This window comes from Penaeus chinensis, chromosome 13, assembly GCF_019202785.1.
Source record: "Penaeus chinensis breed Huanghai No. 1 chromosome 13, ASM1920278v2, whole genome shotgun sequence".
NCBI lineage: Eukaryota > Metazoa > Arthropoda > Malacostraca > Decapoda > Penaeidae > Penaeus > Penaeus chinensis.
Window position 1 is genome coordinate 6951792 of NC_061831.1, and position 20125 is coordinate 6971916.

General features: G+C 35.9%; 4 long non-coding RNA genes across 4 annotated transcripts; all 4 read right to left on the reverse strand.

Annotated features, from left to right (window-relative positions):
* Positions 1-1855: 1855 nt before the first annotated feature.
* LOC125031754 lies at positions 1856-4027 on the reverse strand. Its single transcript, XR_007115512.1, has 3 exons — positions 3924-4027; positions 2276-3655; positions 1856-1870 (listed from the first exon to the last, which is right to left on the reverse strand). It is a non-coding gene; the product is annotated as an uncharacterized LOC125031754 (long non-coding RNA).
* Positions 4028-8232: 4205 nt separating this feature from the next.
* Positions 8233-8796, reverse strand: LOC125031886. Its single transcript, XR_007115524.1, has 2 exons — positions 8760-8796; positions 8233-8557 (listed from the first exon to the last, which is right to left on the reverse strand). It is a non-coding gene; the product is annotated as an uncharacterized LOC125031886 (long non-coding RNA).
* Positions 8797-15519: 6723 nt separating this feature from the next.
* On the reverse strand, positions 15520-16139 carry LOC125031813. The gene is made up of 2 exons (XR_007115515.1): positions 16050-16139; positions 15520-15820 (listed from the first exon to the last, which is right to left on the reverse strand). It is a non-coding gene; the product is annotated as an uncharacterized LOC125031813 (long non-coding RNA).
* Positions 16140-18017: 1878 nt separating this feature from the next.
* LOC125031814 lies at positions 18018-18671 on the reverse strand. Its single transcript, XR_007115516.1, has 2 exons — positions 18566-18671; positions 18018-18318 (listed from the first exon to the last, which is right to left on the reverse strand). It is a non-coding gene; the product is annotated as an uncharacterized LOC125031814 (long non-coding RNA).
* Between the last annotated feature and the right edge of the window lie 1454 nt (positions 18672-20125).

Below are 20125 nucleotides of genomic sequence, written 5' to 3' on the forward strand. Positions count from 1 at the left end.
TAAAGATATATTGTGTATATATATACTTGTATATATAGAGGTAGATAGGTAAATGTAGATATACATATATATTTACGCCTAATTATGTATATGTACTTATACATATAAACATATAAACAAACATAGATAGGCAAATGTAGATGTAGACATGTGAATATATACATATACACTTTTTTTGTATGTTTCAAATCGTAAAGATTAAACACATGGTATATTTCACAAATAAAACCTTATTCAGTAAACCAATTTAGTAGTTTTAGCTGTGTCAGCAATATGGAAAGGTAATTCAACATCTCACCAGTAACCATAGTAACAGTCCATCTTCAGTTATTGTTAATAGGATGCATGTGCTCGGTGCAGGGGTATCAGCTTCTCAACATCAGGCTGTAACTCATTAAGAAGTAACAAACAAAAAGGCATTTAATAACTGCATTTAATAACTCACATCTTCCCATCGCCAGCAGGGGGGCTGTACCACTCACTTTGGGAATCCAGTGATCTATACTAAAGGAAATTATTCTGAATGAAGAACTTAACCGTGAAACACTTAATGATTAGAATTAGTAGCGAATATTTAGGATTGGAATCTTATATCTTTTCCTTTTATTTTATTTGTTACCTAGTTTTCGTGCGTTTGTCGATTTTATTAATTCACATATATGTTTTGTTCTATAAACATAAATTGGTTTTATTAAAAAAAAAAAAAAAAAAAAAAAAAAAAAAAAAAAAAACAGAAAAAATGTGTATATATATATATATATATATATATATATATATATCTGGGAAGAGTTCAAGTACAGGTGACTGTATTTAACCCAATCGACATAGATAGCAAGGATACATGCCATGCCCACTGTAATATAAGTTTACTTATTGTATTTACATATAGATGGTTCTATAAGTGCTTAGTCACCAAGGAGTCAGTTATTAGTCTACCTATCTCACCTTTTGCACTTTTCCTTGATTTTTGGAAAGTGCCTTTTGCATTATTTCATTGTCTTTAATGTTACCAAGATTTAAATAACAATCTAATCATAACATCAATAATAATAATAATAACAGTATCGGTATCAATTGTAATAAATAGAAAAAAAAAAAAAAATCAAAGAATGGGGAAATCACGATCGGTCAGTAGGGCCTACTGATAGACTCCTTGTCGGCTGAGTACATGTGGAGCTATCTGTATGTAACAAAATTCACAAAAACTACAGGGGACAGAACGTAAACCCGTGGTGGTTGGGTTCAGTCCAAGTCCAAGTACCTAGATTTTTTCAAGTATAAGTCCAAGTACATGTCATTGTACTTAAGCACAAGTACTTTCGTAAAGCACGAAAGTTAGTGGTTTTCGTATATACAAATTGATAAGTACACTGTTAAAAAGTGGGATTCGATATAGAAAAGTATATGTAAATTACACTTCTGAGTCTTTCTGGGCTTCTTTTCTTCATCTTTGCACCAATCGAGTTTAAACCGTGAGTCTAGAATTGTTGCCAGCACATAAACTCTTCTCATAGTGCATCAAACGTGGATTCCATATGGTTTAGATGGAATTTAAGGTCTCTAACGCAAGGTATGACCAAACTTGCAGGAACGGCGGTTTGTTCACCAGGTGCTTTCGAGTCGGTATCTGGTACCGAGGATCAGCAAGCAATATCAGATAATGGAAGAACTCTGCACCACAGAAAATGGAGACAAGATCGTTTGCGACAAAATTGACAAGTGTATTGTTGAGTTGCTTGTGTCTAACATCGTGGGGCGAATATTTCTTAGGGTGTTTAACAAATCCATCCAGAGTTGATTGGCTGCAGTTGCTGGTCTCCCTAGGGCTGTGACTTGTGCTTGCTTCCTCATACACCTCGCTGTGTTTTCTCTGAAAAGAAATAATATAAATATATCCAGAAAACATTAAGCACATAATCACCTATCAAGGTTAAACAGAACTGTTGGTTGGATGTTTGATTGCTAGTACGCCACATCGACGTTACGAAATGGTGAGTGGACGAGACATACGTCACCTACTCTTGCTACTAGTCCCCAGATATCCATTTTTCAAACAGCCATGATTCTCCCAATGATACTCATTTTGAGCATCAAATAACAAAACAAGTAACAAAAATAGATAGCATGTTATACCTAATGGTCATTAGGGGAGAGGGGTAGAAGAGGAAAGGGAAAGGCTGCCCTCTGTCATCTCATAGAAAATACCAATTAACCACATTTGGTGTAATTTGTAGACTGTGAACCCTTACATTACACAGAAAATCTTCAGCTTTACCTTCCTATGTTCGTGTAGGTTGGAAGTCACTTCCTTGGAACAGGAGCGTTTCGCTTTGCAATGCTTACATTAAGCCTTTAAATACCCTGCTTTATTGTAGGGTTAGTAAAGTGGTCCCAGATTCGTGAAGTTATGTCGACTCCTGCTTGTCTGCTGCTGTTGCGAGTGATTCCGAGTGAAAAGAGTGTAGAGTGGAGGGTGACAGGAATAAACGCGTCCACGCCTGTTGAGTAGAGAGGTGGTGTACTGGCCCTGTATACTGCAGCATGTTACCAGTTGAGAAAATACTATAACATGGTCCTTTATCCTGTATTACATTACGATGTCATAGAACCCAATGGGCGTATTTACCGAAAAGGCGACCAACGGAAGAATTCCTGCCTTGAAAGCATACCTTATGGACAAAATAATAGTAAGTAAATGATTTAATAAGTAAACTTATTTCTCTTCTATTCTCTCCCCATGCTGTAAATTGTAAATGGAACACATTATAAAAATCATAACACGACGGTTAGGAATTGGTTAACTGAATAGCACTCCATGTGCATACCCCGATTGCAGAAAATCGTTGACAGAATGGTTAGAAATTGGCTACTTGAGCAACATTTTACTTGCACATTGAGGGATATCCCTACTTAGAATAATGGACACGCGGACGGCTCTTGACAACGAAGAATCGTAAAGAAGACAAGAGGGCAGTTTTGACAGCCTTTTACGTCATCTAGATTATATCAGGAGAAATGTAACAGTATTTGCTGTGGGAAACGTTTTTTATGATTCCCCTAAAAAAATAATGATAATAAATAGTCAGTTTAGAACACATGTGAACATATTATCATAACCGTGTTTCGTTTACACAAGAGACCGGAGTAATTCAAATTTCAGGGAGAGTTGTCAGTTTTTTTTCTGAGATTAGCCTCATTTTTTCTCTCTCGTTTTCATTCTAAAAAACAAATACTTAAATACCTTCATTAAATATGGAAACTTATCGATGCAAATGCACATAGGCAGGTTAGACAAGTCATCATGCCAGAATAAAAGAAAATGAAAAAGCCCTAAAGGGAAATCAATCTTTTAATTTGTAACATTACAACGTTGGCTTTCCTTGGCGTCTCCATAAGCACATTGGTGAAGAAGTAGCGGTCGGTCGGTCTCGGTAGGTTGACGGTTACTTTCGGAGCCTTACCTCCTCCCATACCCTCGCCTGTAGCCTCCGTAGTGGCCTCCTCTACGATAGCCTCCGTAGTGGCCTCCGTAGTGCCCTCCGTAGCCTGCGTAGGCCGAGGCCTCAGCATCGGCCAGGGCTTCTGGCTCAGGCATGGCTCGTGCTGCCCCCAGCAGGGCTGACAGAGCCACCGCCACAGCGAGAAGGAGCGACACCTGCAGATCAGACACAGCAGGATGAAATCAGTGAAGATGTAGAAATTTTATATACTGTATATCCTTGTGCATATGTACATGTATCCACATACTACACATACACACATGCAGTATATATACATTATATATTGTGTATGTATATTTATATACATATATGTACACATAAATATATACTTACATATATATTTATATATATATGTAAATATATGCATATTTATACAAACTAATAAATGTGTATATAGTATAGGTGTTTTTCATCAAAACTTACGAAGTTCATTTTGCTTCAAGATGTTACGTTCAGCTGACTGGCAAAATCTGTGCAGCACGAGCCGTTGCAACGGTTTATATAGCGGAACGCCGGGTCGAGTTGCCGCGCGTGGGATAAGCGGAGAGGAGGGCGGAAGGGAGAGGGGTGGGGGGGGGGGGAGTGGTTGCAGCAACTGGGGAAGTCAAGGAATTGCAAGATGTTTTCCTATTGTTTTTTCTTACTGTTGCTATGCTGTCGCTTTTTATTAACAGCGGTATTATTACTTTCATCATAATCGATTAGCATGTACATATATATGAATCTACAGCTCTATATATACATATACACACATACATATATGCATATATATACATATATACACTGTTCTCTATAGTGAATGTGTATATGTATATAAAGATATATCGTATATATACTTGTATATATATAGAGGTAGATAGGTAAATATAGATATACATATATTTACGCCTAAATATGTATATGTACGTATACATATAAACAAACATAGATAGGCAAATGTAGATGTAGACATGTGAATATATACATATACACTTTTTTTGTATGTTTCAAATCGTAAAGATTAAACACATGGTATATTTCACAAATAAAACCTTATTCAGTAAACCAATTTAGTAGTTTTAGCTGTGTCAGCAATATGGAAAGGTAATTCAACATCTCACCAGTAACCATAGTAACAGTCCATCTTCAGTTATTGTTAATAGGATGCATGTGCTCGGTGCAGGGGTATCAGCTTCTCAACATCAGGCTGTAACTCATTAAGAAGTAACAAACAAAAAGGCATTTAATAACTGCATTTAATAACTCACATCTTTCCATCGCCAGCAGGGGGGCTGTTCCACCCACTTTGGGAATCCAGTGATCTATACCAAAGGAAATTATTCTGAATGAAGAACTTTACCGTGAAACACTTAATGATTAGATTTAGTAGCGAATATTTAGGATTGGAATCTTATCTCTTTTCCTTTTATTTTATTTGTTACCTAGTTTTCGTGCGTTTGTCGATTTTGTTAATTCATAGATGTTTTGTTCTATAAACATAAATTTTATTTCAAAAACAAACAAAAAAAAGCATAGTTTTATCTAGAAAATATATATATATATCAGGGATCGGTTTAAGTACAGGTGACTGTACTTAACCCAATCAACACGGATAGCAAGGATACATACCATGCCCACTGTAATACAAGTTTATTTATTATATTTACATATAGATGGTTCTACAAGTGCTTAGTCACCAAGGAGTCAGTTATTAGTCTACCTATCTCACCTTTTGCCCTTTTCCTTGATTTTTGGAAAGTGCCTTTTGCATTATTTCATTGTCTTAAATGTTACCAAGATTTAAATAACAATTTAATCATAACATCAATAATAATAACAGTATCGGTATCAACTGTATTAAATAGAAAAAATAATAATTCCCGCCAATTCAGGGAAGGGGGAAGTCAGGATCGGTCAGTAGGGCTTACTGATAGACTCCTTGTCGGCTGAGTACATGTGGAGCTATCTGTATGTAACAAATATTCACAAAAAACTACAGAGGACAACGTAAATCCGTGGTGATTGGGTTCAGTCCAAGTCCAAGTACCTGGATTATTTTCAAGTATAAGAACAGTACAGTCATTTTGCTATGTACTGAAGTTCAAGTACATGTCATTGTACTTAAGCACAAGTACTTTCGTAAAGCACGAAAGTTAGTGGTTTTCGTATATACAAATTAATAAGTACACTGTTAAAAAGTGGGATTCGATATAGAAAAGTATATGTAAATTATACATTTGAGTGAGTCTTTCTGAGCTTCTTTTCTTCATCTTTGCACCGTGGGTCTAGAATTGTTGCAAGCACATAAACACTTCTCTCCTCATAGTGCATCAAACATGGATTCCATATGGTTTAGTTGGAATTTAAGGTCTCCAATGCAAGGTATGACCAAACTTGCAAGAACGGCGGTTTTCTTCTGTGCACAATATGTGGCCTCCTCGAATTGCTCAAAGACTTCTAACATGTCTTTAAGTAGTTTACGATCATACACACTCGTTGTTGGTACAACATCTAAGATGCTTGATTTTTGTTCATGAATACTCAACACTGATCTCATCATTTTCACTTGGGTATTCCATCGTGTAGCACAAACAGAACTATTTTTTCTTAGCTTCCAAAACATCAGTGGCAGTGGTTGATTAGTGTACAAAAGACACTAACTTTGAGGTTTTACTGAGGGCTAAGTTTAGTTGTCCTGCTTTTCGTAGACCGTTCTTAACAACAAGTTGCAGAGCGTGGACGAAGCATGGATTGTGCACAGTTGGCAGAACTTCATATACATCATTTTCTTGGATTATACTGTCAACATCCAGGTCCACTTCTAATTCGTCTTCAGAATCAGAACAGGAGTCCATGTCATTATCAAAAATATCTGAGAAGCCAGGAATTGAAAATGCTGATATATTCGCAATATAGTCTGCTATGATGTTTATGATTTTTTAATGTATGTCAAAGATTTGTAGTTTCTTCATACTCCTTAATGTATACTGTGTGTCGCCCACGGAAGCGCTTGCAAGGCAGAACGGCTGTTTTCAAGGACCAATCATGGATGAAATGAGCAGTACTTCCTAGGTAAGATATGCTAGATCAAATGTCAGGCATGAGGCTAACAGTCTGCACTAATCTTGCAGTAGTTTGTTCACCAGGTGCTTTCGAGTCGGTATCTGGTACCGAGGATCAGCAAACAGTATCAGATAATGGAAGAACTCTGTACCACAGAAAATGGAACAAGATCGTTTGCGACAAAATTGACAAGTGCATTGTTGAGTTGTTTTTGTCTAACATCGTGGGGCGAATATTTCTTAGGATGTTTGACAAATCTATCCAGAGTTGATTGGCTGCAGTTGCTGGTCTCCCTAGGGCTGTGACTTGTGCATGCTTCCTCATACACCTCGCTGTGTTTTCTCTGAAAATAAATAATACAAATATAATATCCTGAAAACATTAAGCACATAATCACCTATAAAGGTTAAATAGAACTGTTGGTTGGATGTTTGATTGCTAGTACGCCACATCGACGTTACGAAATGGTGAGTGGACGAGACATACGTCACCTACTCTTGCTACTAGTCCCCAGATATCCATTTTTCAAACAGCCATGATTCTCCCAGTGATACTCATTTTGAGCATCAAATAACAAAACAAGTAATAAAAATAGATTACTAGTGAACCCTTACATTACACAAAAAATCTTCAGCTTTACCTTCCTATGTTCGTGTAGGTTGGAAGTCACTTCCTTGGAACAGGAGAGTTTCGCTTTGCAATGCTTACATTAAGCCTTTAAATACCCTGCTTTATTGTAGGGTTAGTAAAGTGGTCCCAGATTCGTGAAGTTATGTCGACTCCTGCTTGTCTGCTGCTGCTACGAGTGATTCTAAGTGAAAAGAGTGTAGAGTGGAGCGTGACAGGAATAAACGCGTCCACGCCTGTTGAGTAGAGAGGTGGTGTACTGGCCCTGTATACTGCAGCATGTTACCAGTTGAGAAAATACTATAAAATGGTCCTTTATCCTGTATTACATTACGATGTCATAGAACCCAATGGGCGTATTTACCGAAAAGGCGACCAACGGAAGAATTCCTGCCTTGAAAGCATACCTTATGGACAAAATAATAGTAAGTAAATGATTTAATAAGTAAACTTATTTCTCTTCTATTCTCTCCCCATGCTGTAAATTGTAAATGAAACACATTATAAAAATCATAACACGACGGTTAGGAATTGATTAACTGAATAGCACTCCATGTGCATACCCCGATTACAGAAAATCGTTGACAGAATGGTTAGAAATTGGCTACTTGAGCAACATTTTACTTGCACATTGAGGGATATCCCTACTTAGAATAATGGACACGTGGACGGCTCTTGACAACGAAGAATCGTAAGGAAGACAAAAGGGCAGTTTTGACAGCCTTTTACGTCATCTAGATTTTATCAGGAGAAATGTAACAGTATTTGCTGTGGGAACGTTTTTTATGATTCCCCTAAAAAAAAAAAAATAATAAATAGTCAGTTTAGAACACATGTAAACATATTATCATAACCGTCTTTTACACAAGAGACCGGAGTAATTCAAATTTTAGGGAGAGTTGTCAGGGTTTTTTTCTGAGATTAGCCTCATTTTTTCTCTCGTTTTCATTCTAAAAAGCAAATACTTAAATACCTTAATTAAATATGGAAACTTATCGATGCAAATGCACATAGGCAGATTAGACAAGTCATCATGCCAGAATAAAAGAAAATGAAAAATCCCTAACGGGAAATCAATCTTTTAATTTGTAACATTACAACGTTGGCTTTCCTTGGCGTCTCCATGAGCACATTGGTGAAGAAGTAGCGGTCGGTCGGTCTCGGTAGGTTGACGGTTACTTTCGGAGCCTTACCTCCTCCCATACCCTCGCCTGTAGCCTCCGTAGTGGCCTCCTCTACGATAGCCCCCGTAGTGGCCTCCGTAGTGGCCCTCCGTAGCCTGCGTAGGCCGAGGCCTCAGCATCGGCCAGGGCTTCTGGCTCAGGCATGGCTCGTGCTGCCCCCAGCAGGGCTGACAGAGCCACCGCCACAGCGAGAAGGAGCGACACCTGCAGATCAGACACAGCAGGATGAAATCAGTGGTGAAGGTGTAGACATTTTATATACTGTATATCTTTGTGCATATGTACATGTATCCACACACTACAGTATATATATTGTATATTTTTATATTTATATACATATATGCACACATAAATATATACACATTTATACATATTAATAATTAAGCGATTTTTCATCAAAACTTACGAATTTCATTTTGCTTCAAGATATATTACGTTCAGTGCACCATGAGACGTTGCAGCCGTTTATATAGCGGAGCGCCGGGTCGAGTTGCCGTGTGTGGGATAAGCGCGGATGGTGGGGGAGGGGAGTAGTCAAGGAATTGCAAGATATTTTCCTATTATTATTTTTTTTTTTTCCCTCAGTGTTGCTATGCTGTCGCTTGTATTAACATCGTTCTTATTATTTCCATTATCGTCGTTGTCATTAGCATGTGCATATATGTATATACAGTATATACATACATATAAATGAATATATGTATATATGCACTGTACTATATATACATGTATGGATATGTATATAACCATATATTGTATATGATGTATATGTACATATACATACATAGAGATAGGTAAATAAAGATATCGACATATTTATATACATCTATATCTATATTTAAATAAATATATATATGTATTTACGCATATATATACATATAGATACAGAGACAAATGAATAGATGTAGACATGTATATATGTATAGATATACGCATATCTATCGGTATCATTTGTACATATATATACATATAAATATATATCTATATGTGTGCGTGTGTGTTTGTATGTATATGCATGTTTATATATAATTATGTATATATGTACATATATACACACATATGTGTGTTTGTGCATGTGTGTGTGTTTGTACATGTACACATATACATGTAAATAAATAAATATATATATATGCATGTAGATATACATTTAAATGTATGTAAATATATACTTATATACGTATTTATATTTAATTATACATATATATGTATATATATACATACACAAATATAAAAATAGTTACATGTATATCTATCACACATACATATATATATACGTATATATATGCACATATATACGCATATGTAAATATATATGCGTGTGTATATACATGTATATAGGTATATATAAATCTAAGCACACACGCACTCAAACACAGACACACATATGCATACATATGCACACACGCATGTGTATACACACATGTATATGTATGTGTTTATGCATATATACAGTACATGTACATGTTTATGAATTCATATATACAATGTATATACATATACATATATATTTATATGTATATGTATGTACATATGGTATATGTATATATGTATGAACATATGTATTTGTATATATACCTATATCTATATGTATACACAAGCACAGACATACATATATATGTATATTTACAAATAATACATATATTTATGATATGTATATGCATGTATTTGTGTGTATATATAATATATATGTGCATGTGTTTGTGTATATATATACACACATCCGTATGAGTTTGCCACTTCATAAGAACGAAGAGGTATATAAGTACAGCCGTTAAGATTTTCATGTTTATTTTGCAAGCGTTTCAAAGGTTTCAAAGGCGATTCAGGTTTTATAAAGAGACAACAATTATAAATGTAAACATAAGCATAACACAATAATATATACAGAAGATACACATAAGATTTATAAACCTAAAACATATAAACACTAACAATAAATACGTGAAAAGTATATTAAAGTGAGTGTTAAACTAACCGAAGTGGGTATTTATGGTAAGGGACGGTCTAATGAGCGAACAAGGTGGTTGCAGTAGTTACGCTGTTTAATTTTAGTTAATCTTTTTTATAAGGAGCGACTCTAAAATGATGAAATCTTGGCGGGAGGAGTGCGAGGACAAAATACTAAAATCTGAGTTATAGAAAGGGTGTGAGTGATATAATGAATGCTCTCTTATTGCTGTAACGAGGGTCTAATTACCTTATCAGCTGGTTCTCTATTTCAGCTCTGGCGATAAAAGTTTATGACACCTTTAAAACGTTTGCAAAACAAAGATGAAAGTCTTCACGGCCGTACTTATATGTCTATGAAAATATGTATATTCAAATACATGCAAAATATAACAAATATGATTATGCATATATGATTATGTGTAGATATATATGTACATACATAAGGTAGTTAACAGAGAAACATTCAGTTCCTCATTGACCACAAGTAAAGGTAACGATAGTTTTTTTTTGACTGTACATGTATATCTTAATATATGTATATATATTGATATAAATATGTATATATGTATTTACATTAATACACTTGCCCTTACACGCAGACATGCATATAATTATACACACTTATATGTACAAACAGGTATGTTGACTTATTACATCTATATTGTAAAAGTTGCAAAGTGAGGCAAACACATAGCTGAGGTGCGAGAAAAAAACGGGAGGGTTGGGAATATATATATATATATATTTTTTTTTTTTTTTCGTTTTACATTATTTTATCTACATTGTAATTTTCTTTCTTTTCATAGTGAATACTGGCATCATAGTTATATCTTCAAAAGCGTTCATATACACATACACAGTATATATACTGTGAACTATATATATATACTGTGTATATGGCTATGTATATACATACATATGCACATATCTATATATACATATATATAGTATTATATGTATATGAATGTATATGTATATATACATGTATACTCAGTTTTATATAAATATGTATGTCTTCACATGCGTGTATGTGTACATATGTATGTGTATATTTATATTTAGGTATTTGTACGTTAATTTTTCCTCCATAGCCTACGCCATGAGCCCAAGGGTCGGCGTCGGCCAGGGCTTCTGGCTCAGGCATGGCTCGTGCTGTCCCCAGCACTAGACCTTTTTATAACAAATAAATGTTTTGCTTTTATCATTAGCTCTCTCCTTTCTATTCTGATTATTTTATCTTTTTGATCGCTCATTTTTTCCTAATTAGGAATTTTCCATTTACACTATTGCAAAATCTATACAAGATCATTTTTCTGATCTTAGACGATCATGTTGTCAGATTTTATATTTGATGGTAAGTTAGATATCATTCTTGAAATTTAGTGAAATTGTGTTAGAAAAAGGGATTCGCTAAAATTAAATCAGGTTTATTTTCATGTTGGAAAATCGGTAATCGGTTCGTTGTCCTTCGGTCAGATTCTTCGGTGGACGTGGAATTCAGCCCACACGGGATTCAGCCCATGGAATTCAGCCCACGCGGGATTCAGCCCACGGAATTCAGCCCACGCGGGGTTCAGTCCACACGGGATTCAGCCCAAGGAATTCAGCCCACGCGGGATTCAGCCCACACGGGATTCAGCCCACACGGGATTCCGCCCACACGGAATTCAGCCCACGGAATTCAGCCCACACGGAATTCAGCCCACGCGGGATTCAGCCCACGCGGGATTCAGCCCACACGGGATTCAGCCCACGCGGGATGCAGCCCACAGGATTCAGCCCACACGGGATTCAGCCACTCTGTGTTTCTGTTATACCCAACACACGTTTATATGCAGACTCGAGCGAAAAAAACACATATAATCTTCTCTAGCTTAGGAGAGTGCGTGCGTGTGAATGTGAACACTCTCTCTCTCTCGCATATATACAGACTCGAACGGAAACACACACATTTCTTCTCCAGCTTAGGCGAGTGTGTGTGCGTGCGAATGTAAAGACGCACGCACACACACACACACGCACACACACACACACACACACACACACACACACTCTCTCTCTCTCTCTCTCTCACTCTCTCACACACACACATTAATATGCAGACTCCTACAAAAACACACAATCTCTAACTTAGGTGAGTGCGTGCGTGTGAATGTGAACTCTCTCTCTCTCTCTCTCGTATATACATGCAGACTCGAGCGAAAACACACATATCTTCTTCTCTATTTTACCAGTTTAGTGAGAGATAGATAACGAATAAAATGATCCCTCTGTAGCGTACATTAGTAGACTGGAACAGCAGGACACGTTCGCACCGTGTATAGCGCCTCGCAAGTCCCTGTTCTGAACACAGCTCTTGCATTGTCATCAGTGGTGCAAGCTGTGTTCGGCGAATAGAGCACTAACTACTGTAAAAATAATGAATAGTCAAAGAATAATATTGCTTTAAGTTATTTACTTTTCTTTTCTAAAAATCCGTTCAGTAGAAATGGTCATATTTCTAAGGGTTCCATGTCAATTAAACCCCTATTCAACTCAACAGTGTGGGCCCGTGAGTTAAGTCCCGTGTGGGCTGAATCCCGTGTGGGCTGAATCCCGTGGCCTGAATCCCGTGTGGGCTGAATTCAGTGGGCTGAATCCCGTGTGGACTGAACCCCGCGTGGGCTGAATTCCGTGGGCTGAATCCCGCGTGGGCTGAATTCCATGGGTTGAATCCCGTGTGGGCTGAATTCCGCGTGGGCTGAATCCCGTGTGGGCTGAATTCCGTGGCCTGAATCCCGTGTGGGCTTAATTCCGTGTGGGCTGAATTCCGTGGGCAGAATCCCGCGTGGGCTGAATCCCGTGTGGGCTGAATTCCGTGGGCTGAATCCCGTATGGGCTGAATTCCATGTGGGCTGAATTCCGTGGGCTGAATTCCGTGGGCTGAATCCCGTGCGGGCTGAATACCAATGGAACCGATTCTTCGTCCCAGAGTCTCACCAGCCGTGGCGGCGTCCATAATGGCCTCCACGATAGCCTCCTCCTCCGTAGTAACTTCCTCGTCCGTAGCCTCCTCCATAGTAGCCTCCTATATGGGCCCAAGGGTCGGCGTCGGCCAGGGCTTCTGGCTCAGGCATGGCTCGTGCTGTCCCCAGCAGGGCAGACAGAGCCATCGCCACAGCGAGCAAGAGCGACACCTGCAGAGTAGACACAGTATGTTGGACTTAATTAGGGTTTATCGATATATTACTAAATGTATCAATATAAATAAAAAAATATAAACCTACATTTATTTATTCACATATAAATACACATATACATCTTGCTTATAATAGTTTTTTATACATATTATATCATAGAAAATATGAATTTCACTCTTGAAAGTCAGTGGACTGACGTACAAGTAAAAGAAAATCTACTTGCGAATTTCATTTTGGTGAAGATGAACTGACTGTCCCAAACTGTGCACCATGAGCAGTTGCAGCACTTTATGCCGGGCAGAGTTGCCAGATGTAGTATAATCGACGTATCACAGGAGCGTCTGGGGATGGAAGGAGTTGCAACAGCTTTTTTTCTTATGAGTTTGTATCATGATTTTATATATAATGGTTGTATTATTGTTATTAACATTAGATTATACTGAGTGCTTCATTATTATCATTATCACCATTGTTCTATAGAGTATAGTTTTTATAGCTACTGATATTAAGGTTATTCTTATCAGATTCGTTGCACCTTTTGCTATATTGATAAATTTTGTTATTATCATTATTGTTGTTATTGTTGCTTATCATAATTATTACTATCATTACTATCATTATCACTTATCATTATTAATGTAACTAATATTATCATCCTTTTTACTTTTGTTGTCATTATGTATATCATTAGTGTTGTAGCTTTATCATTAACATTGTTATTGTAATGTCAGAACTACTATAATTTTGATTTTCATCACTGTGACTGCTACAAGTATGGTATTGCAACTATCATTGCCGTTACCATATTCCTCATTACTCTACAAACAATTACAAGAAGATTATCAAAGTTTACATATTGAATATATTATTATCACAAACATTTCAATAAGATTTTGAAAATCTAAGGTCTCCTAAATACCAATCCCTCATGTAACCTCATGTAAATCCTTTCTCTCCAATCTCACATCTTTAATATCCTTCAAAAATTACTATGAGATGTTTTTTGTGAGAAGGCATTGCCCTGCCTCATGCCTTGTCAAGATCATTATCTATTTACTTATCTATTCCTGCGTGAAGCTTGATTGTTTATTTAAAATACTGTTGCACTTTACTTTCATTTGTTCTGCAATAGATGCAAATACCGCGTTTCCGAATTATTTTCTAAAGCTAATTCAACAGTCAAATGCTTTATCATACTGATACATGCAAAACAGAAAGAGTCTCTATGTTTTTCTCTTTAGTTTAGTGTGCGGATGATGAGATATGTTGAGGATCTACAAGGAATATCAGTCTGTTGATTCGAATGTTGTGTGACTGAGTTTTCCGATGACGTTTGTGATTTACGAGCAATTGAAAATTTAAATGTTGTGAGTTCTTAAATCTTTAAATATTGTATTAACCTGTAAAAATGGTGTATGCATGAAGACGAACATAGACACGTTACCTATATATATATATATATATATATATATATATATATATATGTACAGGTATATAGTGTAAAGGTGTATATAGACTCTATGAAAAGCGTTATTCAATATAAACGAAAATACATTTGTTGGCTTTTATATTGCTAATTCACTTCTTTCCTTCTGTGCATATAACAGACACATGCAGATACACTAGATACAGATATATACTGAAAAATTAGTCGATACCATATGAAGTTATAAGTACCTTGTTAGTACTTCTGTATCCAATAAGAGTTTTGTTATTAGTCTGTTAGTTTCTCGGTCTGAGATCTTAAATAAAAATATGGCTCTCGTCTCCCTCTTCTTTCTCTGATTTTTTTTTTTTTTTTTTTTTTCGTGATCTTTCAGTTTACCCTAATTAGGAATTTGACATTTATTCTCTTCTAAATTTCATTTCTTTTCTCAGACTTTATATTTGATGGTAAATCTGAGAACCTTCATTGTAAAAATATAGTATTTACGGTGTCGCATTCCAATCTAATTCACGAATTCAGATCTAAAATGCACATAATACTTTACTTGCTCAACTATGCAATTTAAGGAATCGTGTTATAAAAAGATTCGATAAAATTAAAATTGGTTTATTTTCATGTAGCAAAATCGGAAATCGGTTCGTCGTCCTTCAGGTAAAGCGAGAGCAGAAGCTTCGGCAGGAGTCATCGTTCGGAGTCTCACCAGCCGTGGCCGCGTCCATAATAGCCTCTGCGATAGCCTCCTCCTCCGTAGTAACGTCCTCGTCCGTAGCCTCCATAGCCTACGCCATGAGCCCAAGGGTCGGCGTCGGCCAGGGCTTCTGGCTCAGGCATGGCTCGTGCTGTCCCCAGCAGGGCAGACAGAGCCATCACCACAGCGAGCAAGAGCGACACCTGCAGAGCAGACACATGTTGGACTTAACTAGGGCTTATCGAGATATAACAAAATGTATCAAGAAAGTAAAAAGATATAAACATATTTATCCTTTTACATATACATCTTTCTCTGCTTTTGCTTATATATAAAACTTTGTTTTATACATAATATATCATGCAAAGAAAATATGAATTTCACTCTTGAAAATCAGTGGACGCACGTATAAGTATATGAAAAACAACTTACGAAATTCATTTTGGTGAACTTGAGCTGATCGTCCCAAACTGTGCACCATGAGCAGTTGCAGCACTTTATATAGTGGGGCGCCGGGCAGAGTTGCTAGATGCAGGATAATCACCTAACTGGTGCGGAAGGGTATGGGGGGGAGGGGGGGGAGAGCACTTGGGGGAAGAGTTGCGACAGCTCGGGAAGTTTGAGGAAAACGTATTTTTTCTTATAAGTTTTTATTAGCATGACTTTGTTTTTTTTTATCTATTTTTATAATTGCTAATCTTATAATAATCAGTAATTATTTTTATTACTGTTATAATCAATATTTTTGTTACTGTCATTGTCATTACCTTTAGATATTACTGAGTGTTTCATTATTACCATCATTATTGGTCCAAATAGTATCTTTATTATAGAAGTTGATATTAAGGTTATCATATTCAATACAACTTTTGCTGTATTAATTTGTTATCATCATTGTTATTGTTGTTATCAATATATTTATCATTACATTTATGGTTATTATTATAATTATCATCCTTACTTTTGTTATTGTTATTATTCATATAATTAATGTTGTAGCTATCATTAGCATTGATATCACTGTTATGATTGTAAGTAGCTTTGTTGTAATTCCATTATAACTATCATGATGATTTTAATTATCATCACTGTAACTGCTACAAGTACTGTAACATTGTTTTACATATATTCAAGTTTTACTTGAATATATTACAAATATCATTTCAATACGGCTTGAAAATCTAAGATTTCTTAAATACTAATCCCCCGCGTAACTCCTCTTTCCTCAAATCTTGCATTAATGTCCTTCAAAAGCTATTGTGTCCTGTTTTGGTGAAAAAGTATCGCCCTGTTTCGTGCCTTGTTAATATCTTTATTTATTACAAATTCTTACGTGAAGCTTCATGGTATCTTTTCCTTTCTTTGCAATTTCTTATTTTCCATTCTTCTGCGATAGACGTAATACTGCGTTTCCGATTTAATTTCGAATGCTAATTCAACCATCAAATACTTTCTCATACGGATACGTGCTAAAGGGTTTTTATGCTCATTTGTTTTTTTTCTCTGGTTTAGTGTGCGGATGAGATCTGTTGTAGAGGATCCACTGGGAAAACCTGTCTGTTGATTCGAATGTTATGTGAATGAGTTGCGATTTCCGATGACTTTTGTGATTTACAGGCAACTGAAACAGGTTTATATGCTGAGTTTTTAAAATCTTTATATTCCGTATATACCTGTAAAATGGTATATGTATGTATACGGACATACATAGACACACACGTTATCTAAGGATAAGGATAAGTCCGATATGCGAAGCAGAGCTTCGCCCGGGCAATGCCAATGAGGGGAGCCCGGCCTTTTTTTTTTTTTTTTTTTTTTCTTTTTTTTACTGTCCACTCGCTTGTTATCTTCTGTGTGTATAAGCAACAGACATACATACAAGTACACATTTTATTTACAAGTATATATTGAGAAAGTAGCTAATGAACCGGTCAAATACATCGCTTGTATTAAGAAGAAATTAATTCTCAATCATATCTTTTCTAAAGTATAAGTGCTCAAATTTAACTGTTGCTAGACCTTTTTATATCGAATGTTTTGCTTTTATCATTAGTTTGTTAGTTTCTCGGTCTATGAGACTTTATTTAAACATGTCTAGTCTCCCTCTCCTTTCTATGCTGATTATCTTATCGTTGTGATCTCTCACTTCATCCTGATTAGGAATTTTGCATTTATCCTATTTGAAAATCTATACCATGATCTTTTTTTTTCAGATTTTAGACGTCCATGTTCTCAAATTTTATATTTGATGGTAAGTTAGATATCATATTGTTGAGATTTAGTATTTAAAGTGTTGCAATCCAGTTTAATTCATGAATTCAAATGCCGTACTAAAATACACATATTTTACTTACTCAACTACGTAATTTGAGGAATCGTATTTAAAAAAAAGGGATTCGATAAAATTAAAATTGGTTTATTTTCATGTAGCAAAATCGGAAATCGGTTCGTCGTCCTTCAGATAAAGCGAGAGCAGAAGCTTCGGCAGGAGTCATCGTTCGGAGTCTCACCAGCCGTGGCCGCGTCCATAATAGCCTCCGCGATAGCCTCCTCCTCCGTAGTAACGTCCTCGTCCGTAGCCTCCATAGCCTACGCCATGAGCCCAAGGGTCGGCGTCGGCCAGGGCTTCTGGCTCAGGCATGGCTCGTGCTGTCCCCAGCAGGGCAGACAGAGCCATCACCACAGCGAGCAAGAGCGACACCTGCAGAGCAGACACATGTTGGACTTAACTAGGGCTTATCGAGATATAACAAAATGTATTAAGAAAATAAAAAGATATGAACAAACATTTATCCATTTACATATATATATATTTAAATAAACATCTTTCTCTGACTTTGCTTATATATAAAACCTTGTTTTATACATAATGTATCATGCAAAGAAAATATGAATTTCACTCTTGAAAATCAGTGGACGCACGTATAAGTATAGGAAAAACAACTTACGAATTTCATGTTGGTGAAGTTGAGCTGATTGTCCCAAACTGTGCACCATGAGCAGTTGCAGCACTTTATATAGTGGGGCGCCGGACAGAGTTGCTAGATGTAGGATAATCACCTAACAGGTGCGGATGGGGATGGGGGGGGGGGGAGGAGTTGCGACAGCTCGGGAAGTTTGTGAAAAACGTATTTTTTCTTGTTAGTTTTTATTGGCATGATTTGTTTCAACTATTTTTATAATTGTTAATTTTATAATTATCAGTAATTATTTCCATTACTATTATAATCATTATTTTTGTTACTACCATTAGATATTAGTGAGTTTTATATGTATAGTTCTTGTTATTATTACTATCACTATTGGTCCAAATAATATCTTTATCATAGAAGTTGATATTAAGGTTATATTCGCTGCAACTTTTGCTGTATTGATAATTCCTGTTATTATCATTGTTATTGTTATCATTATATTTATCATTACATTTATGGTTGTTATAATTATTATAATCATCATACTTATTTTTGTTATTGTCATTATTCATATCATTAATGTTGTAGCTATCATTAGCATTGATATCACTGTTATGATTGTAAGTATCTTTGTTGTAATTCCATTATAACTATCATGATGATTTTGATTATCATCACTGTAACTGCTACAAGTACTGTAACATTGTAATCATCACTGCCGTTACCATCTTCCACATTACTGCATAAACTATTACAAGCAGATTTTCATAGAGTTTTACTTGAATAAATTACACATATTATTTCAATACGGCTTGAAAATCTAAGATTTCTTAAATACTAATCCCCCGCGTAACTCCTCTTTCCTCAAATCTAGCATTAATGTCCTTCAAAAGCTATTGTGTCCTGTTTTGGTGAAAAAGTATCGCCCTGTTTCGTGCCTTGTTAATATCTTTATTTATTACAAATTCTTACGTGAAGCTTCATGGTATCTTTTCCTTTCTTTGCAATTTCTTATTTTCCATTCTTCTGCGATAGACGTAATACTGCGTTTCCGATTTAATTTCGAATGCTAATTCAACCATCAAATACTTTCTCATACGGATACATGCTAAAGGGTTTTTATGCTCATTTGTTTTTTTTCTCTGGTTTAGTGTGCGGATGAGATCTGTTGTAGAGGATCCACTGGGAAAACCTGTCTGTTGATTCGAATGTTATGTGAATGAGTTGCGATTTCCGATGACTTTTGTGATTTACAGGCAACTGAAACAGGTTTATATGCTGAGTTTTTAAAATCTTTATATTCTGTATATACCTGTAAAATGGTATATGTATGTATACGGACATACATAGACACACACGTTATCTATATATGTATACAGGAATATACAGTGTAAAAGTGTAAATAAATACATTTCTCTTCCTTTTTTTTTTTTTTTTTTTTTTTTTTTTTTTTTTACTGTCCACTCGCTTGTTATCTTCTGTGTGTATAAGCAACAGACATACATACAAGTTTACATTTTATTTATAAGTATATATTGAGAAAGTAGCTAATGAACCGGTCAAATACATCGCTTGTATTGTGAAGATATTCATTCT